The sequence below is a fragment of the Martes martes genome, assembly GCF_963455335.1.
Source record: "Martes martes genome assembly, chromosome: 3".
NCBI classification, from domain to species: domain Eukaryota; kingdom Metazoa; phylum Chordata; class Mammalia; order Carnivora; family Mustelidae; genus Martes; species Martes martes.
The window spans coordinates 110,376,636-110,399,703 of record NC_137890.1 but is presented as its reverse complement, the minus strand read 5'-3'; the positions used below and the strand labels follow the sequence as shown (position 1 = coordinate 110,399,703).

At 38.3% G+C, this 23,068-nt stretch overlaps 1 protein-coding gene and 1 pseudogene across 4 annotated transcripts in view; one reads left to right on the top strand and one right to left on the bottom strand.

Moving 5' to 3' along the window:
* Window positions 1-23,068, top strand: part of GTDC1 (glycosyltransferase like domain containing 1) — a 391,982-nt gene that overhangs the window by 286,072 nt on the left and 82,842 nt on the right. The gene's annotated exons all lie outside the window — the stretch shown is intronic.
* Window positions 17,292-18,223, bottom strand: LOC308339881 (proteasome activator complex subunit 1-like; annotated as a pseudogene). The gene is made up of 2 exons: window positions 18,101-18,223; window positions 17,292-17,910 (listed from the first exon to the last, which is right to left on the bottom strand). The product of its transcript is annotated as a proteasome activator complex subunit 1-like (transcript).

Sequence of the window (23,068 nt, the reverse complement as noted above, 5' to 3'; positions counted from 1 at the left end):
AAGAATAAAGGAAAAGTGGGTTAAAAAAAAAAACAGTTGCCATTTTTGTCTCAGATTTCAAGTTGTGTATTTTGTAAATATGTCACCCTTACCATCATCATTATTACTAACATTTTATCGATTGAATCACACAGGCGTCCCCTCCCAACTATTTTAATACTATCTAAACCGTCTCCACCAAGGAGAAGCCCAGCCAGTACTTGCTTCATGCAATAGTAGAAAACTCATTACCTACTAAACTGGTTGACTTATTTTTGGACACCTCTGATGATTAGAATTCATTTTTCCCTGGAGCCAAAATCTCTCTCCTTATAGCTTCCTTCATTGTTCTTACTGCTTCCCTTTGGGGACTTACAGAACATTTTCCTCTTGACAGCCTATATAAAATTTGAAAGTAGTTGTTCATGTTCTAACAATTTACCTTGTTCTCGCTGTGTAGTTAATTTTAAAAAGATCTCAGTAGTTCTCTTTTGTCCGCAGAAAAACAAAAATATGACAGTGAAATTAATCAGTATTAACTTTGATTATGACTTAATTCCAAATCTACATATCATTAGTATTACTCTTATTATTTGATAAGAAGATATATAGATCTGGAGCTCTCTCTAAATGTTCTGTCTAGATTGTGAGGTTCTAGAGCAGAGCATTTTGTTTTATAAATCTTCATTTCTTCCTTCTCTTCCACTCCCACATTACCCATGATAATACTTAAATTTATTACGCACCTACCATATCTTTAGTAAATAGATGGACTGATTCATTTGATCCACCTATGTGTACAATGGATTTCTTTTTCTGTACTAAATATAATTTTTGGTGCAGGTATCCCAAATCTAGGAAATACGGGTCTCTGATATTTACCGTCAAGTAGTATTAGGGTGCTGACAGTCAGTGTGACTGTATTCTGAATGGGAGTGCCACAATAATTCCTTAGCTAGTAAAAAAGAACCTTTTTGACAAGTAGTTGATAATAAACGGATTTATATAGACTATGCCTTTTCGTCCTACAAAATGAAGTTTAAAATCTCATAAAGTTTCTGTTGGATATCTGTGTAAAGTTTTTAAATGACATTATACCAAGTTTGGGTTTAACTCACTGATGGTTAATGTCCTATTAGTAGATGACTTGTTATTTTAGTTATTACGTATAAATTTTTACCAATTCTTTGCATATCTTTTTGTGGCCATTGCATTGTATCGATAACACTGAAAATCAAAGTAAATGTTTTACTTTAGCGAATAATTTCTCCAAGTCATGTATCAGTATCTTCAAACTTTATTCTCTATTTTAGCTGCTTACTACAATATTGATAGGCATCTGATTATGTGGCCTAGTTCTAATTATAGATACAGGCTACTTCACAGGGAGCTGGGTATTTCTAAGAGACTAAACAAAACGTGTAATGCTGTGAACAAGGAAAACAGCAGCATGTTTTTACTGTAAATTGACTGTTGTCATAAACAATAATTATCAACACAGTGTTGGTATCATGATACCGACTTGGGCCTCATCATTCAAACTATTTCTCTTTGTATCTTACTGTGATTTTTTTAGAGGGGGGAAAAACCCAACAACTGTCAATCTAATCATTATATTCAGCCTACATTACCAAGCAAAACATATTTACAGCTAGATCTACACTGTTTTTACAAGTTTATTAAAAACATGTGTTTCCCAGTGCCAGGAATAGCTACAGCAAATGCTAACACCAGTAGGCAAACTGTCTCTTCACTTTCTTCTGAAGATTTAGCTACCCTATCACTTCAACTATGAGTTACAAAGTAGATGTTCTGATGTGAAAAACGTATATCACAAATAAGAACTGCGGGGCAGGCAAGCACCCCCATGCAGAGGGCAACAGGGCTTGTGGTGGTGGGGACAGTAGAAGGGCTTAGATGAAGGCAACCAGGAGATCGTGGCACTCTTCTCTACCATTGAACTGGGATCACAGTCAACAAATAATGAAATAAAGTTAAATCATGGGACTTGGGACTCTTTGGTTTACTTTAAAGAAGAGGAACATTTCCCATGATCTGCTTTAAAGCTGCATTTATATTCTGTGTAGAAATTTAATTAATTTCTTAATAATCTTAATTATAATCATTTCTTTTGTAATTATGGGTTTACTGACCCTCTACACAGCTCCACTACCCTCAAATAGCCTGGAGATACCACAGGACTCTCTCCACCTTGTTTGCCACTGCTCCTAACATATAGTAAGAGCTCAACAAATATTTGTGCAGTGACTGAATTTCTGAAAGAAAAGAAAAGAAGAGGAAAGTCCATTTTCTACATTTGGCATGTAACCGTCCTCCATTATTCTTTCCCCTCTCCGAATTCCTATAGTCCATGTATATTAATCACTCAGTTCATCACTTGGCTACATAACGTATTATGTTACTCCCTAGCTGTTCGAGGTATGTACATCTAGCTCCACATTAGTTTATTGGCTCCCTGGGGCCCTTGTATTATTCCTTTTCAGCAACTAATCTGATGAGGCATCCACTGGGCATTTAGTACATACTTCGTGTCTTCACTGTGTTAAAATAGATTTCAAACCAATGTGAGAAATAGCGTTCTATCATCTGGTCTGAACCATCAGCCTATTTCATTCTTCAAAGACCCATGAACTTCCCAAGAATTAATCCAGGGGCATAGAATGATGTGGTATTTCCCTTTACAGTTAAGAGATAACTTTCCACAAGTTACAATTGCTTTGCATTGTTGAGTGAGTGATAACGGATTGGTTTTCCATCCCTTGATGGCTTATCAGCTTTAATTCAAGATTGGGAAATAAGTTTTCAGGATGAAAAGCAAATGTCAGTTTCCCTTTAATGATCTCTTTCTAATGATGATGATTATATAATAATAGTAATAATGATAATAATAATAAACAATTCTAGAAGGGTGCTACTATAAATGTTATTCAATAGCAGTGAATACCCACTTGCACATGTTGCAGTCATAGTTAATTTACCAAGCATGTTAAACTTGTCTAACTGCTTGCTTTCCCCTCTGAATATGGGTGTTTATTCAGGCATTTATAGAGATAGTGTAGTATCTATGCAAAAGGAATCCTGACATGTCTCGTCACTAAAATCCTTGAAGTTTCCCAAGAACTGCACTTTTCAGTTAAGTAGTTAATTTTTTTTTCTTTTTGTCTTACTGCTATCATACCATGCTTTGAATAGAAGAATTAAGTTCTTATTGTATCTCTACCAAGAAAGATAGTTTGGCACAAATAGGTGAATGGCTTCACAAGCGGAGAACAAAAATCTTAATCTTACTATATAGAATGACAGAAGGCCACTTTCTTATTCAATTAGCTACGAGAATATACATAAGCCAGATAATTGCAGGTGATTCAATACTCCATACACAGTTTCCTGAACATTTAACTTTCTTTATAATTTTTTTTCATTTTTATAATGAAATACATATCACATGTGTGACAAAAAAATCAAGGTGGAAATTTACATGAAGTCATAGACTATAGAGATGACAGTGGCAGCAGTCGTCAGAAAACTATTCAGTGAGGAAGAGAATCTAATTGGCATTCTAGAAATCTTCAAATCCTATAAATTCTATCCCAAACTAGAGACATTTGTAGGATTCTAAATCTTTTCATGGTGGGGCTCCTGGGTGTCTTAGTCGGTTAAGCACCCAACTCCTGATTTCGACTCTGGTCATGATCTCAGCATCCTGGGATCAAGTTTCACATCCGCCTCCATGTTCTGCACGGAGTCTGCTTGAAGATTCTCTCTCTGCCTCTCCATCTGCCCCTCTCCCTGCTCACATGTATGCTCTCTCTCAAATAAATACATAAATAAATAAATCTTTAAAAAAAATCTTTGCACGATGATTTCATCATGAATTTCAGAAAGGTGAGCTCAACATTAATATAAGTATTGTGGGTGGCTTCTAACTTAGCCTAAAAAAGAACGGCTTTGTCTACAGATCACAGGAATCCCACCTTTGCCTTCATTCTACTAGAGGCACTCTCCTCACTGTGTTTGTGTCAGGCTTTCAGAATGGATCTCTTGTCTCCAGTCACTCATATCAGTTCTGGTTTTTGAACATCTCTTTTTCCAGATGATCTTGACTTTTGATTTATAATCCTGAGAGAGGCGACCTCTGAGATTAATCTGCTCACAGAGAGAAACAGACAGACAGACAAGATAAATATTAAATAATAGATAGTGGTGCATTTCAGAGGGTTTTCAAAAGGAGTGATACATTCCTCAAAAAAAAATGAATATATGAAAGTACTTAGTTTCTTTCTGTCTACTCTCTCCTTCCCCCACCTTTGGTCTTTCTCTCTCTCTTACCCTAATTAGGATGGAGGACCCTAAGAGTTGACTATCTTCAATAATATTTAATGTAATGAGAGTTAACTGGATGGCTTCTAAGAAATACCTTCTCTCTTTAGCCTTTTCTACTTACTTTTCTATTTTATATGATCTTGTCAGGTTTTAAAAAGACTTAAGCTCACTTACCTCAAAGCTGAAGAGTCATTGAAGCTCTCTGGGTGGCTTTTTTTTTTTTTCTTAAAATATGCTGTGTCATATTATACAGTCTTAGCATTCATATTTAGAAAAATGGTTTTATATTTCATCTAATTTAACATGGCTGTAAGAGTAGAAATTGATTTTTGATACAAGAGTGGACCATACCTATCTACCCTTCAACAAAAAAACATAATGTAAAACAGCAAAAAATGAAAATAATGAAATAATGAAATAATAAATAATGAATAACAATAATGAAGTAATGAACAATAATGAAAAACAAACCAATCCTTAGTATGTTAACTTTTACCATTTCTTGTTTAGCTCATATTTTATTCTGTCCAAATATGAAACTTCCATGTATCAGTAAAATTAACAGGGACTTTTGGTCTGATGACGTTAACATCATTTCTCATTTTTCAATATCAAGCCCGTTGGTCCTGGGTCTTGAATGTTTTGATTTGATGGTGTCCTTCAGTTGCCTGTTGAAATCCTCATGGGGAGCATGGTCATAGAGATTGGTTATGATTCTCCACGTGGACTACAGAGAACAGTCCCTCATTTCCATGTTCAGGAGATGCTCTCCTATAGCCATTCATGTGAACTCATATAGTTCCTACTACGTCAGATTTGGTGATTTCAAAGTTGTGAAATCAGCAGTGACTGTGTATCATAACTGGTTGGAAAGTGTGTCTCACAGCTGGCTCTCTCTTCAATTCTTGTTGGAACTAACATAATAAAGCCTGAGGAGGGTAACTATCTTCTGTTTTTCTTTGCTCTGCTTCTAGCCTTAACCACTTATCTTTTGCTCCACATCTAAGATTTCCTCTGCACTGTGCTAAACTAACATTTTTTAAAATACTGCCTAGTACAAGCCCATTACATTAAAATCTTTAGTTTCTGCTGCCTACCAGTGAAAGTCACATTTCTCGCCTGCCAACTGAAGCCATACATTCCCTCCCCGCCTGACTCATCTCTCACTCTCCCCCTCCATGAACCCCAGTAGGTACATTCATGCTTCTCCAAGTGTATTATCCACATTTCCCTCTACCTTTGCATTGTATTCCTAGCCTTCTACCTTCTGGTCATATTGTGGCATTGTGGAAAGAGCATGAACTATATATGGGCTAGAAATGGATTCAGATCTTGAATCTACCACTTAATAGATGCATGGTTATAAATTCTTTACTCTCCATGCACCTCAATTTCCTCATTGGTAAAATATAAGTGCTGAGAAGGTTAAAGTTAAATTGAGGGTAATTTGATTTTGCACACAACACACACACACACACACACACACACACACACACACACACACACACTTCTGGAAGTAGGCATTCAGTTCTATATTTCCTGAAATGCCCTTTTTTCTTCTCAATTTCTATCTGAAATCAGACCATACTTTCTTTAGTCTACATTCAGCTTCTCCCTTCTCCTTGAGGAAGCTTCATTTTCTCTTACTCCTGAGCTAGATCTTCATCTTTAGAATTTCTCTGACATTTGTGGCCACTCTTTAGCACTAAGCATGGATTAATTTGTGAATTGTTTATTGTATGTATTTAGATATACACACAATCAGTCTCCCGAATGAATGAATCATGAAGGCATAAGTGCCATCTCATACATATATACCTCTTTGTATCCACAGAGATTCGAGTAGGACACTACGAATGCTAGAAACTTAATGAACATTTGCTCTTACTGGTGTGATGGTGATGAAATCTCAAGTCAACCACCATGTATTTGCACAAAGTCAGCTTCACTTCATTTAAGAAATGTGGACATTTTTGAAGCCAGGGACATTTTGAAGCCAATACATCTGTACCAGTTACCTTGCCATTGTACAGTCTGATAGTTGGTGCCCAGATATCTAATTGTTCAGTATTTTTTTAATCTCTCTGTACTGTTTATGGTACATTTTCTAATGCAAAAACCTCTATGAATTATTTTATATACTTATATTTAGTTCCCCTTGGAAAGAATTCAAAACAGCAACTTTCTTTCATTATCTGGTTTGGAAAAGAAATGTGTGATTTCTGATGAATTGTGTGCTATTTTCTGAGAATTTCTCCACTGACACATCTTTTGAACAGAAGAGATTTGTTCCCCACGTTCTTACTCATGAGCTTTCAATAGACTTCAGATGTGGAGAAGCATTGCCCTCCTCAAATACGATTTGCAACTGCATTTCATTCACTTTCTTCCCTTTCATGAAATTGAGATGGACGTCTGAGCCAACTTAAAAAAAAAGTAGATGTGAATTGCATTTACTCGAATAATATTAGATTGTCCTACAAACTTATGCTTGATGCTGTAAGGCAAAATCACATACCTTGGATATTTTTTTTTTCTTTTTAAGTACAGTGAAAATTAAAACACAGTTGAGAGTAATATTGACTCAGAATAACGCAAACGTGGTCTATTTCAAAGTGAGGTAGCTATCTGGAAGAGATTTTCAACTTTGGATTATGTTGGTGCTAATGGTTAAACCTGCATACCTTGTCTTTGATGTTCTGTCTGGGCTCATGTGAAGTAATGGGATTAAAAATAAAGTGTACACCTTTCTTTTGATCTGAGTATCCAAAAGGAAATAATATAAAAAAGCCTGTCTCCTGCTCTGATTTAGCAAATACCACTGCTCTAACAAAACTGATGTGATGCTGGGGTTCAGTTCACAGATTTGACAGGTAGCGTACACTAAAAGGTTTTCATAGCCATTGTCCTTTTTCCTGAAGCAATGTCATTCCAGAGAGTGTTGTATAAATGTGGCTTTACACCATTTACAAAAATCAAGGCAAGTTTGATTAATTTTAAGCAGCCCCTCTCAAATGACTTGCTTCTCTGGTAACTGATAACAAAGTAGATAATTTAGGACTCCTGGTAAGTTAGCGAGAAAGTGACAATAAAAAGATGCTGGCATAAGGACTTAACTTGCTGGCCTACTTTCAGAAAGAACCTGTTTATTACGTATTTTGTAATGAGACTTTGCTCATCTTCTACTTGGTTGAACATACATATATTCACACACATACATATTGACACACTTCAAAGACTCTGCTCAGTATAGAAATTAACCACTCCAAACTGTGGTCATTTCAAAAATGAATGAATAAGATGTTCAGATATTTCCCATGAGAGAAAATAAGAAGGGGTGGGGGAAACAGATACATTTTCAGGTGACCTAAAAAGGCTTAGATCGGGTTGACTATTGTGCCTAGAAGCTCTTAACCCAAGTTAGGCATTGTGATGTCTTTATGAAACCCTTTGGTGTCTTGAATAGATCTTTTAGTGGACAGGTGGCTTTTTTTGCAAACTGTCAGGTCATGCGAGACTCATCAAAAAGAGATGATAAGTTCAAGTTCTCTTTTCAGTACTATTGATCTTAGGAGGTGTGATGAATCCATGATATTAGACCAAAACCAAAGTCTTCATGTTCTTCCAAAGACCAGCTTCTCTTCCTCTTTCTGTCTCCGCTTCTGCAATCATTGTTTGTTCTTGTTTTGTTTTGTTTTTCCTGTAAATGATGCTACTGTTTTCCGTTCATCCAGGTTTAAGCTCTCCCATTGGCTAAATATCATTTAAGCTCCTTAGCATGTCCTCCGCCCTGAAGGCCTTCCACAATCTCTTGTCTAATCTCACTTCCTTCTAACCCCTGTCCCCTCCTCAAGCTGGACTGCCATCTCTCCTCCGTCCTTTGTCTGATGTTGATCCCAGTGCCTGTATGCAGCCTAGCCCTTACTTTCTCTTTTCTCTCCACCCAGCAGGCCTGCCTAGCCTGAACTGTCATTCATACTGTTGAAAGCTTCCCTGCAAAAAACATACCAACCAAAAGGCATCTCCTCTAGGAACTCTCATAGAGAGTCATTTGTGACCTTCTTGCCACCTCAACAAAGGCCACGCTCCAACACAGGGTATATCATGGGGCCTTTGTAAATATCTCCCCAGTCTCTTCTTTCCCAGCACTCTCATCCCACCTCCCCCAACACACACTAATCCTGCCTTGGGGAACAAACTCCCAGACATGTCCTTCTCTCCCTTGCCTCCACCTCCCCATATTCCTTCATCTGCCTGAAATGCATCCTTCCTTCCCTCCAGGCGTCACTCTCATTTATCTTCCAGAACCCCTCAGAAGCCCCCTCTAAATTGGTTCCGTGCTCCAGCATGCTCTGGACCTACTCGCATCCTAGCCCTCATTACACAACACTAAAATGCTCCTCTTCACCTCTTTTATTTACTTCACTAGATTGTGAACTCCTTGCAGTCATGGCCACGTTTTGTTTATCACTATATCCACAGAGCAGTGCCAAATATCAGACACTAATGAGATTTGCTGGTGGTAGGAACAGATATGGTGCTTAGAGTCCATCTTATATTACGGTAACTATTTTCTATTGGGATGTAAGTGTCCTAACAGCCTGGGTGATGCTTTAAACAGCTTCATTCGGAAAGTGTATTGTACACTATGTGTATATGGCAGATATTTACTTAAGAGAATATTTTTCTCTTGAATTATTCAGATGAGCAAGCACTACTCTTCAAACTGTGCTCTCACAAAACTACAATTATTTCAGTACTGCTGTTATTTCAGAAAATATTTTGGGAAATCTCCTCCACTAATAGTTTAGAAACCACCCAGGAAAACCAGCTTTATTACTTATTGTGACCTGAGATATTACTCAACTTAGTCATCACAGTTAGTGGCTTTTGAACTCATAACTTCTGGTTATGAGTTAAAATGCCTCAACCCCCAAATTTAGTAATTCTGAGCATATTTATTATAATGGATTGTGAAATTCCCAAGGGCAGTGAGAGTATCTGGCATAGTCAATGAATGAATGAATGAATGATTGAGTGGAAGAAAAAAGTATGTGACCACCTCCAAAGACCGAAAACGTACTTACGCGTTTCCAGTGACATCAACCTAATTGGCATGCATTTTGGAAGAGAAAATTTATTTCAGTGTATTTCTTTTAGCAAAATGAAAAATAATGATAAATCCGTCTCACTGTCTGAGAGTCATACCCTGCATTTTCTGTGTTGGTTAAGGAGCTTTGAGCCACTGGCAGGTGTGTCAGTATTTGGGTTTGAGTTCTTCCCATCATCTGATAACGGAGTCCTTTCTTTGAAGTCTCCCTTTTCAGTTCCCCACCCTTGAGATTCTAGACTTTTACCTGCTTAAGCTTCTTTCCTCATAAACTCTTATTTTGCTCCATCCCATCTTTCTTTCTGTTTCTCTTCTTTCATTCCAGTTATTGGATTTTCTGACACCTGACTATAAGATCCTCTTATCTTTGTGGCCATGAACTTTTAGGATCTTAGTGACATATGGCTCACTGCCATAGATGTTTTTAGTGTATACAGTAGACGAGAGGAGAGTATCCTTAAGAAACAACTTGGAGCCCTAGACCTCCAAGTAGGCAAACAGAAAAAAAAATTAACATTGTTGTTTTATTCTTTTAGAAAGTGACATAAGTCTAGTGAAATAAATGAACAACATCAACTGCAAATTAACTCACGCAGAAACAAGTGATAATGAAGTAGAACAATCATGAAGGCACACTTTGTTTAGAACAGTAGTCATGAGGATTTGTTGTATCCTGAATGTGGTACAGTTATCATTGCTGCCGTACACATACGCATGCGCGTTTGCACAGACAAGCGTGTAAAGTTGAAGCTGAATACGGGGCATTTCTGCTTTGAACTTCAAGAAAAATTTAAAAGTATTCCAAAAGTCAACGTGTATTCTCTTCTTTTGTGGAATATTTAAAGAAAAAGAGAAGTCCGTGGAAGCAAAAGGGACATATTTCTTATATAAGCCTTTGCTACAGCTATTGAGAATACATACCCCCTATTTTTATCATTCTGAATGACATATATTTCTTCAAGCAGACTAGGTCCTCAGCAAGTCATCCAAAGTTTTCCAGAAGTATATGAGTAGCTTCAGTGACATTTCATCAAATGTTTTCCAAAGTACAAGTGTCTAAGACTTAGGCCTACTGGGTCAACTTTAAAAATAATAACAGTAATAATAATAATAATACAATTGTCAATTATAAAGAAGTTTAAGAAAGCCAAGGCCAGTGCCAATCAGTGTATTGGAAATGGATGTTACAGCACTCAGTGTTGCTCCCTTGCCTTTGGGGTACCTATAAACCTCCATATAAAGATAGGAGTGACCCAGGCAGAAGTTGGGACAAGATTGTGGCTCTGTGTGATGATACCTAGGATGTGGTGGCATTATTCCCCAGGCCTGGAAGCAAATGGCATATTTGATTTGTGAATTTTTCTCAGAAAATGCATTCTTATGACTTGTTTTTACTCTTACAGGAAGGGGTATGAGAGTGGTGAGAGTAGAGGACTCCCTAGCCCAGAAGCCTGGAGTCATGGTTCTAATCCCTTGACAGAATCAGAGCTCACATAGTTGTATCTTGGAATGAAATTTTCTGGAGTAGTATTCCTTAAAATGTGTTCTTTACATGTGGTTCCATGAAATGCTCCTTTTTTAAAAAAAGAAGGAAGGTGAAGGGGGCAGCTCTGCACACTTTATCTCTCTATAAGTATTCACAAAGCACATTCGTATTCAAGTATGAAAAGCCCTGAAATAAATAAATCTGTCTAACTTTATTTAATCTAATATTTCTAAAACTTACTATTTAACCACAGATGATGATTTTTAACTCATAGAGCATTTACTAAAATCCTGAGGAACTAGTATTTTCTAGAACACACTTCTTTTTAGACCTTTGCTTCCCCACCTTAAAAATGAGAGAGTAAAATTAAATAATTTCTCTGGTTCCTCTCCAACCTCAATGCTGTGGTTCTATAAAAATTTTAATTGTGTAGTCACCGAAGTCAGAAGTTACATAAACGGGGCAGCTGGGTGGCTCAGTTGTTAAGTGTCTGCCTTCGGCTCACGTCCTGATCTTAGGTCCTGGGATTGAGCCCCGCATCGGGTCCCCTGCTTAGCAGGAAGCCTGCTTCTCCCTCTCCATCTGCCCCTGCTTGCGTTCCTTCTCTCGCTGTCTCTCTCTCTGTCAAATAAATAAATAAAATCTGAAAGAAAAAAAAAAAAGAAAGTTATATAAATGCCAGGAAGAAGGATGATTTTTCACACAAAGTAAGTAAAAACAAATATTCTTTTACACGTTGTATTTACTATCATGTAAATGGTCTCTTTCCCTCCATCTTGGGCTCCTTCATACTCTTTTTAAAAATAATACAAAATCCACACACCATTCCTTATTTTTAATTTAACTTAAATTTAATTTCTGTTGAGGTTTAAAATCCATGTTAAATTTCCTATATAGTCTCAGGTTAAAACTGTTTGTGTGGTGAGTCCACAGGAAAAAAATAGGAATCATTTTTCAAGTCTTTATGAAAGTCTGTATTTTTCAAGTCTCATTGCTGTTGTTGTCCCCCACACCATAAGCTCCTCAGAGAGCATGAACAGTATTTTCTTAATTATTTTTGAATGTTCCATCGCACACAATATTGGGTGCTCTGCAGTTGCTTCTTATTTTTGTAAAAGTACCCAAGAATGGCTGAATTGCTTAAATGGAAACTACAACACTTTATCTCATGTTTTTAAATGTTCTACGGGTATAGAGACAGTTGTATTCTTGTTTTTAAACTATTGGAGAAGCAAAACATTTGTAGAACTAATACCTACTTGTGGAATGTCATGCTTTCTGTCTCCCTGGGATGGGCTACGCTGCTCTGCCTCTGCGTCACTGTAACTGTGTCATAGCTGTGTCTCCAGAACTATGGGGAGTAACTCTTAGACTCTGAATTTACCCAGCCACAAAATCTTTTTTTTTTGCACAAAATCTTTTAAGGACATTTTCCAAACTGTTTGCTATCTAATTATCTCTCACACTCCTCAGTTTATATGTATATATCAAATGCAAAATGTTTCAAAGTATAGGGGAGAAGCTCCTATCACAGTATAATCATTCTTGATTATGGAGTTTGCATGGTGTTCACAACAATGGATGATTATGAATAAATATTTTTTACTGGGGAAAGAAGCAGGTGAGTTTATGAAAATACATTTCTTGAGCACTTGCTGTATGTCAGGCATAGCCATTATAATTTAATTGACAAAAGAGGAGGCATCATCAACATTCTTGTGTTAAAGAAACTGAGGCTCAGAGAGACTGATTTTTTTTTTTTTAAACCAAGGTCACACAGTGAGTGGCAGAGTTGAGATGTAAGCCAAGGGCTTCTAATTTCAAGTCCATACTCTTTCTGAAATGGAAGCGGTGGCATATTTTTCTTCTAAAATCATCTAGCAGTTGAAGCGTTATGTTACAGAAAGGCTTTTAATGAGAACTAAACCACTGAGTCGTTCTAAGGAGATTTCTATATCTATCAAATTGCCAAAATTCCAGAATCCTTCTCTCTTTTTGCCCGAATGCATTACATATGTCTAAAAAAGTTTGATAATAAAGTAGAAAATTATTTTCCTTAGTCATTGATGAGTGTTAGATTACATTCTGAGCCGGTTATCTGAAACATGTGTCTGTGGAGTATTGTTTGTAAAATTTCAGAAGGATTGTTCTCCAAAGTTTAAAACAGAACAGAGAGGCCCAGGACATTTGTTTGTTTGTTTTCTGTCCCTGCCCACCCACCCCCCCCCAACCCAAAGTGTCTCCTTCTGACTGGTGTGACAGGGGTGCTGCCACGCCCAGACCCCCTGCTTTGGGTGCACACCCCCTCCTGGGCCTGGAGACAAGCCGGCCTTGAGTGAAGGGTGAGGGGACACCCACACACAGAGAATGCCCATGCCATTCATGTTCCAGTTGGCCCTGAAGGACAGCTTCTTATGGGTAGATGGTAAATATTTTCTACTCATTTTTTTGCAAAAACATGTTGAAGTGAAATCTGTATAACATAAAATATATCCATTTTCAAGCAAGCAGTTCATTGGCAGTTAGGCTGTTCACAAATGCGCTACCACCACTTTCTGTCTGGTTCCAGGACATTTCCATCACCAAAGAAAAACTCCTTCCCCGTTAAGCACATTCTCCCCCCACCTCCCCCGCCCCAGGCCCGGTAACCACCAGTCTGTGTTCTGTCTCTGTGGACTGATCTCTTCCTATAGATGAAATCGAACCGTATGTGACTTTTGTGCCTGTCTGCTTTCCTTTAGCATAATGTTTTCAGAATTCATCCGTCTGTCATCGTGTATCAGGACGTCGTTCCTTTTTATGGCCAAATAATATTTCATAGTATGTCTGTGCTACCATTTATTTACTCATTTGTTCACTGATGGGCATTTGGGCTGTTTCGGCTTCGAGGCTGTTTTTTGAACAATATATGCACCTGTAATTACCCCTAGAAAGCCTGTTACAAAAGCCCTTCAAATGGGCAACTTACAGTTCCAGAGGGAGCACCATAGAACCGAATCTAAGGTTAACCTGCCACTAAGGTGCTTTTTGATGCAGGTCTCACTGAAATGTGTTGTTATCCTACTTTGATAAACGATATACAGTGTGTGGGGGTTGTACGTGCTATGCCGAAGAAAACTAGCTTTTAGATATAAAATGTAATTATGATGTTTTTGTTTGTGTTCAGGACTGAACTTAAGAGAATTATACAATGCTTATTTGGATAGCTTAGGTTAGAGACACAAAAAGATAAGTTCTTCCAAAAGCTCTAGTAACCAAAAGTGTTAAGTATACTCTTCTGTCAATTAATAAAGAAAAGCTATTGAAAACATTAAATTATCTGGCATGTCTACATATATAATAATTATGCAGCCAAGGCTTTTCCTTTTGAAACAATTTATACATTACATAAACCTAAGTTTCTCATCCAAGTATCATTTCAAGAGAGGCAAGTTTAAATAATGGAGGCAATGGGGAAACATAATATTACGATAATGTTCTTTGGTGCGGTTTGGAGGGTTTTAGGAAACATTTGGAACTATTTTTCTCATAAAGTCACTTAACTATTGAACTGTTATGATAGCATTTCCCTCTGCGTTGTATACAATACAAAAGGAGTCCAGTTAAAGGAGACAGCAATTCTAAATATTCTGATTAGAGGGATTTCCACTAACCAGAAAATTACATGCTCTGGTGTCCTGGTAATAGTTTAATACAAAGATGCGGCAAAATAAGGAAGGGTCAGGTGATTTAGGGGAGTCCCCTTTCTTTCAAATGCCCATTTCTTTGCAGCTTCATTTAGCAAACCTACATTAAACTTTCTGGAATGGATGGAAAAGGACCTGAATCTTCAGAGTAGATATTCTCTAACTAAATTGATTTGATATTTTATTTTTTTTGAGGAATATTTCTAACTGGATTATAAGCTGATGCTTCTCTCAAAACTGTCGTGATGAAGAGAATGTTTAAACTTTTCTTACACCATTATTATTGGCCTCTTTGAAACTCGACAGATATGTGCCTCAAAGGTTCTAAACATCTGTCAAGTGTTAACTTAAATTAAGTTCCCTTGTGAATTGATAACGACTATGTTCTTTGCATTTGACATATACTCACTTGCGATTGTTTCTTATTATAAAATAACTATAGCCTTTTTATAAATTTAAATTGTAACAGTGATTAAAATGTAATGCTTTCTCAAGGTATATAATCTGTTGAATAAGGAAATGAAAGCTGTTTCATGGGTGCTTTTAAGAAGTATAGAATATTTTTGTTATATTGGAGCTTAAAAACCATTTCTGTTGAGGGTTGCAGTGCTATCTGTTATTACGGATGACTAGAGGGTATGGCCAAGCTATACATCACAATGAATAAATTTCCTTGTCAGTGAACGTTGGGAAAGTACATGAGAGACCAACCTCAAGAAAAGGGAATTTGTTTCAGGTTGTCACTGAAGTGGTCATTTCCCACCCCGCTCCCCTTCAAACAAAAATGAAGCAGAACAAAACAAAACAGAGGCTCAGGCACCAGGTAATTTAAAGGACAAAGAGGAGCCCAGAGACCAGCATTGCCTTTCATTGAACTCCCCTTCCAAATGAAGCCTGGTGCTTTTGGTGGGGTGGAATGAGGATCCTCAGCAACTTCAATTAAACCTATAGGATATGTTTCCATTTCCAAGTAGAATTTTCTGAGGAAATAAACTGGAGGTGGGATCCATAGCCCAGTGTGGAATCCCCAACCGGCATCTCCCATTGTGTTGCAACCTTAGCTGAAAAAGGGTGGCCTAAGACAGGGACCACTAACTCCCAACAGCAACTGAAAACAGATGGTTAACTGTTTCAGTGCCAGGGGCCACACTACACAAGTGAGCAGGATAGAATCATCCCTGCAGTTTAGAGATTGGCACACGAGGCAGTCAAATCTTAACACCATGGGAGGGGGCTGGGCAGTGGTGTGTGTGCAAGTGGGTGAAACACCCAACCTTGCCAGGGCATGACCATCTGAAGCCTGGAAGCCGAACTTGCATTGTTGTGTCCAGGCCTCTGTTCTAAATTAGCGAGAGATTACAAACATACTCCTAGAATCTGTCATTGGCGGGTATCTTTGTGGTCCTTATATCCTAGGGGACAGCTCCCATTGCTCATACATTTTACCTTAGAAAGATCCAAAATGAGATTTCCTCGGTATATCCATTCACCCCAGTGCTACCCTCTGAACAGAGAACAAGAAGCAGAAAACAGGCAGACTCCACTCCAGACAGTGTGAGAACCCCAGTTATATGAAGACCTGCTCTTCCCAGCTTTGTTCTGCATGTCCTTGGTTGCACTCAGACCCCACTTCCCACATCATCTTTTCCACGGGATTATACCTATCTGTTCTCAGATTTGTGAAATGTTTCTCCAACCTAAACATAAGCCAAATTCTATTTACTCCCCATATTTTTCTTCTGTTGCTAAGGGTTTCATGATGCTAAGTGGATGCTTTCTTTCAAGTTCCTGATCATTTCCACATCCCCTACTCATCCCTCCATCTCTAATTGTCTGATTTAAGTCCAGAAAAGTAGTTTCCCTACTTGCTTCATCTGCCTTTTTAGAGCTTAAACTCTTAGCAAAGTGAGTCAAGAATTTATCCAATACTGTGTTTTTGCCAAGCAAGCCTTCCAGATGGTGTCCTCATGGTTGAAGGCCCCCACCTCTGCTTTATGTTACTTCTGTGCCTGTTTTGTAGTCTCTTTTACCAAACCATGCCCTCTACCTGGCCTGGTAGTCTGGAGTACACTTCCAAGAAGAAATACGTATGTATATAGATATATATCACCACCATTTTTTCTCTTTTCTCCAAAGTGCTTTCACCCTTGGGTTTATAACCTACCAGACAGATATTATGATCTTTGTAATATACATGGCTCTCTACTTTGAGCAAATCTTTTTCTTTTGGATTATTTTTTTTTCCTTTTGGCCAGGGTTTATTCTTAATAATAACCCTAATATTGAAAAGCTAGTATTTATTCAGTGGTTACTAGGTGCCACATTCTGTATTAGGTTATTAATATCTAAGACTTCATTTGATGCAAGCTATACTAACAGTAATTCTTATAATGTAGATATCATCCTCTCCATTTTACCTGTGAGGACACTGAGGCTTGGGAAAGTAAAGTCACTTGCTTGCCCAAGGCTATACCATCGTAAGTGATAAGCTCAGGATCTGAACCCAGAATCCTAATACTTCAACACTTGAATTCTTTTTTTGAAGAGCAATGATGTGACTAGTTATTATGTCTCAGAGGCAAGGAGAGGAAAAACCTCAGCAGGCTGAAGGTGGGGTAAATTCTAGAGTCCTGTGTAAAAGATAGGAAGGTCTCTGCTGGGCCCATTACAGAATGAGTGGAGATTCTCAATAGATCATTCCTTTGGTTTCTCCCCTGGGCTTCTTGAACTTCTCAGAGCTCTTCAGAATGATGTCATGTAACACAGCATTGCGGATCTCCTTGACCAGCCACTAGATATCCCAGCACTCTTCCTTGTCCAGAGGTTGTGCACCAGCTGCCAGTAGTCACCCACTTGGGGCTGCTTGGCTCACAACATCATCCCACTGAGAGAACTACTTGGAGGTTTGAGTGTGGAAGCCTTCCAGCCTCGTGTGAAGGTTGTCATCAGTTGGAACACCTTCTCCTGGGTGGCCACTCCAAAATTGTTCCCCTCTTCGATCTGAGGTATCTGTAGCTGCAACCAGGTAGTGACCAGGTTGAGTTGCTCAATGATATCCTTGATCTCAGGCTTTAGACACCGAAGGAGGACCACAATCTTCTCATTGCAGTTCACTGGGCCACACAGGAGACCTTTGTCTTTTTCTTCCCCTTTCTTCTTTTCATCTTTGTCTTCTCTCTTCTGCTGTTCTTCTGCTCCTTCTTCCCTTTCTCCTTGACTGGATCAGGCACTGGGATGTCCGGCCGGGCCTTCAGATTGCTCAGGTTGGCTTCATTGAGAGCTGGCTCCTTTGAAAATGTATCCAACTCAGGGGCAGGTGGGGGGGCTCAGTCAGTTAAGTGTCTGGCTCTTGATTTTTGGCTCAGGTCATGATCGCAGGGTCGTGAGAGTCCTGAAACCCCATGTCAGGCTCCACATGAAGCTTGAGATTCTCTCTGCTTCCCCCCCCGCCCCATGATCTCCCCACCACCACCACCACCACCAGAAAAAAAAAGCCTCCAACTCAGAAATCTTCTTGGGGAAATAGCTTCCCAGCAGGTTCTCTGTGTTGGTACATAGGTCTTCATGGAACACATCCACTTTGGCTTGGACTTCAGGCTGGAACTTGAGTGTGGCCATGGCCAGATTGGGAGCCTAGCACCCTGTGAGAAACAGAATGGGTGTGGAGACAGGGAAGCAAAAGCAGTGCTCACCACCTGCATGGCCTTCCTAGGTAGCAGGACATCAGCGCTTACATTCCTAATCAGTACCTGCTTCCCTTCCCCTGTTCCCTTGTAGTACCTTAGAAGTGAATCTTACCTGTTAAGAGCATGTCTTCTTACATAAAAATTCCAAGTTAAATCAATCTTGTTCAGCCTTGTGTGTTGGTATACAGACCTCTTAGTCTCAAAATTTTCATCCTCGTTGGTTTCCCTTTATTTTCTCTGAAATTTTCTGGGCATTTTTACCACTTGCTCCTTTATTTTATCCCCCATGGTTTCAGGTTTTATGAGTTGTGTCTGAGGATTTTTCTCCCTCTCTTCCTTCCAAAATTTAGCTTAGAGGTTTCTTAACAATACTGGCAAATTAGGGATATTCTTTCCTAGCTTCATGAAAAACACTTTTCTAATGTCTGTTTTCCTTTGTTGGAGTTTATAGAACCAAATCCTAGCACTGTCCATGTAGCTACGTGTTTGCTCCGTATATCCTTTTTTTGCTTCTACAGTTCTAACCTTCCCCTTGAAAAAGAGATAAACACCACCCAGCCATACCTCCCCCCTGCCCCCGCAACTGTACCCTCCTCCCCAGGTCCTTAGTTTTCTTCCTAGATGGTGGTTACAGTAGTTCTCTGTTCTGGTGGCACTTATGAATCACCTGGTATAAACAAACGCCAGTGCCCAGGGGCTAGCCCAAATCAATTGAATCAGAGTTGTTGGGGACGGGCCCTAGACATCATTAGTATTTTTAAAACTCCCCAAGTGCTTTAAAACTTCTGATTTGCATCCTCATTAAGACTCACAGCATTATGAACTTTGTCTGGCAGTAACATTCATTCCCACTGGAATGAACAGAAGTGGGTACATTTTATGAATCTTGGCAGACTCCATCTCCTACCAAGATTCATGCTGTAGGAAGACAACATGCCTCTTACTTAGCTTGGCTACAGCTTTGTTCACAGGCATGAACAAGTTCCATGAGGATTCTCTTCTGCCTGCAATTAGTAATAGCACTGTGCCTACCTCCTAAGGTCTGAGAATACTCCTAGAGCTTTGTGGTGTATCTGCAATCACCCTCCATGGAGAGCCCAGCACCTTTGGTGTACTTCCAAGTGCACACTTTTCTTCCCTTTCTCTCTTGGCATATAGTCTTTTGCTGACTCTTCTCTTGTCATTTATTTTTCTCTCCTTTCTTAACATCTTTTTCTTTTGGATTCCCTTCTAAGATCTTTTTATGGTTCTGTTATAATCTAGGTCAGAGAGATGTCCTAAAGTCTATTCATCTTCTCTAGCAGGAAACAAATGAGCATTTAGAGTAGACTGAACCAAGGCAGGAACACAAACAAAAATACTGTTTGTAAGGTGTGATTCCAACCTTCCAGAGCTGACTTTTAGTTCCGAAGGGAAAATGAAGTTACATAAAAGCAGCAGAGCATATGTAGTCATCAACATTCTAGAGTCTCAGAGAAAGCATCTTGAGGAAGGTAGATCTTGAACTGAACCTTTCAAGATAAGAGTAGAGAGGGCACCTCAGTTTGACTGAACACCATTAGTGAAGGTGTGGTGGTGGAATTCAATACAGATTATATGAAGGAGAATTTGTCCCAAGGAGAATGTGGGATCTGGAGAAGAAAATTACATGGGGTGGGCCTGAATTAGGAGAGAAAGGTAGTTAGCAAGATGGTAAGATTGATGATTTCACCCCACTTCCCTATTCACAACAATTGCTAGACTCTAAAGGTCAAGCACCACATCTTCAGCATGCTCCCATGCTTAGCATAGTACCTAATAAAGAGCAGTCATATAAAATATATTTAGGAATGAAGAAATTCTCAACCCTAGGAGAGTGTTATAAACCCCTTTAGAAGTTAGGTGAGCTTAAGAGACTCTAGTCTAGAAAAATGCCAGCATATACCACACATGCACACAATTACCCATATAATTACAATGGGTTCAAGGATTCCCTGAAGACCATTCAGGGTCTCCAGGTTAATAATTGTTGACTTGGAGATGTGTGACACACAATTTATGTCTTGAATATTATTCAGACTCTCATGATTTAAGCTTACAGAGAACTGTTAGATAAAATTTTTCTAGTTGTAGAAAAGTTTTTTTTTAAAGGCATTATGGGTAGATTTTATTGTTGTTAAAGATACTATCTATTTTATTAGATAAATGATATTATTTATCTATTTATAGATAATATATATTATATATATTAATATAAGTCTACTCTAGACAGCTTTTTCAACCAATTCATTCCCATAATTCTAACTGGTTTTGAAAAACAAATTAAAGCATTACTATTTTTTAGAGAACATTCTTTAATAAAATCATAACGTTACCCCACAATAACATTGAGCTGCTTTGTAGTTTACCTGTTGACCATACAGGTCTTTTCATTGAATCGTAACAAATTGTGCCAAAAGAGATAAGTTTCTAACAACTGTCTTTTACTTTCTATGACACATGGCAAGAATATCCTTTACTTAAACATGCGTGGTAACACAGTAGGCACTTACTATCTGACTACCTGTTAAAAACTAGTCAGTTCTTCAATACAAGCAATTACTAGATAGTGTTTTGACTAAGAAGAAGTTGAAGAGTGGAAAACATTAAGAATGAAGATTTTGATGTTGCTGTCTAGGTATGGGATTCTTTCCTGTTTATTAACTCACTCTCTCTGAGTTTGCTACCATGTTTTTTATTGGCCCATCCTCAAATCTCTGCACCTCACATCCAACTTGAAACAGATTTCTCCAACAGCTTTTTTCTTATATATTCATGGTTTTCTATGAGTGCCTTATGCAGCTGCACCAATCAAAAATAATAGAAGAGAAGATATGACAAGGGATGGCAGTTTGTTGTCGTCATCATAGCTTTCCATCCTCATTACTCCAGTATCTGGGAAGTTTTTAGACCGATAGCCACCAAGGCAAGGTGAAGGATTCAATGGTATCTGTTTAGAGCAGAAATAAATATAAGAGAATATCTGAATTCATCAACTAGTTCTAGAACTTTTCTAGGAGACTCTCTCCAATTATGGCACCCAAGATATCAGCAACCAGCTTATCTAGTCTAAGCAAGTGTGTTTTCTTCTAAAGCAAGTGGCCTTGGTATGAAATGGATTTACTGATGTGTAGTCTCTGGTCTCCATTAGTCATACACATACCATTTTAACTAATTCTTAAAATAACTCTAAGAAGTAGTTCCCATTAGTAAGTGAAAAACCAATGGCTCAACTAGGTTATCTTGTTGGCCTAAGGCTACTTACCTGTTAGATGATAACTCTGAAATTTGAGTCCAAGGCAATTTGCTGCTTCTTTTTTTTAAACATATATATATTTTTTTGTATTAACATATAATGTATAATTAGCCCCAGGGGTGCAGGTCTGTGAATAGTCAGGCTTACACACTTCACAGCATTCACCATAGCACATAGCCTCCCCAATGTCCATAACCCAACCACCCTCTCCATACCCTCCCTCCCCCTGGCAACCCTCAAGTTTGTTTTGTGAGATTAAGAGTCTTTTATGGTTTGTCTCCCTCCTGATCCCATCTTGTTTCATTTTTTCCTAAAGGTGCCTTGCCACACTCCCCCTTGTAATGTAGATTTTTACTCACATACCCTACCTTCCTTCCCATTCCTGTTTCTAGGACATATGTGACACTTCAGTGAGAGCAAAATTTAATTGGCATTGTTACCAACCTCTCTGGAGTTGTGAACAAAATACAAATAAAACAAGATGGAAGGTTTTGCACATAAGTGTCTTTGCCATTAACACTAGCAGCTTCTTTAATCCTAGCAGGCAGAAGTGATCAAGTGTATCTCTTTCAAAGAGTATATGCATATTGTTTTCCAATAGAATAATAACATATATTTGTTAGCAGATGACTTAAACTGATCCATTCTTTAATGAACCGGGGAAGTTGGATTCTTTTGCTAATCCGTGAATGAATGGTATTGTCAACGTGATCCCAGGAGACTGGGAGTGACCTTCTGTTCTCTGTGGATGTGGCTTTGGGTCAAGGAGTGTGAGGCCAATGGGAAGTGGCCTCATTTGACCTTTGAGAGCTTCTTGTGACTGTACCTTTAAAATCTCCCATGGCAGAAATTTTTTTTTTGTTTTTTTTTTACCCATTTACCATGTAGATTGGGAGTTTGTTATTTATTAAATCTTGTGAAAATAAAATCTGAATTTAAAAATAAGTACATGCTTATTATAACTGTTTAGGTTCACTTTCTCTAGCACTCACCTTCATTTCTGTAAAACTGAAACTTTATTAAGCAACTGCTTGTGCCAAGCACTACGCTGAACAGTTTCCTGTAAATTATATTTTATCCTCTCAGTGGTCCTATGGCCTTTTTAGAAAGGATCATGCCAATAATCGGGGTAGAGCAGTGTGGTTTTTGTTATAATGACAGTGATTTCTTCCTATTCAGATAGGTTTTAAAATGTTACACTTACGACTTTTGTTATCTTTCCTTCCAAGAAAGGATAAATGCTATTTATGAGAAGCTCAGTTTAATATCAGATGAGCAGAATTCTATTTTTTTTTTTTAATGGTAGTCTGAACAGAGAATTTCAGACGCAGAAGGCCCTTACTCTAAGACAGTTCAACACAAGAGCAGGTCCAAAGAGTGTTTTATTCATCTTAAATTTTAAATTTACATTTAGCCAATCAGAACTCAAAGCTCATATCAGTGTTGATCATACAAAGGGAGATGTTTCTAATTAACTAACTTTAAAGCCCTATCTTAATCACT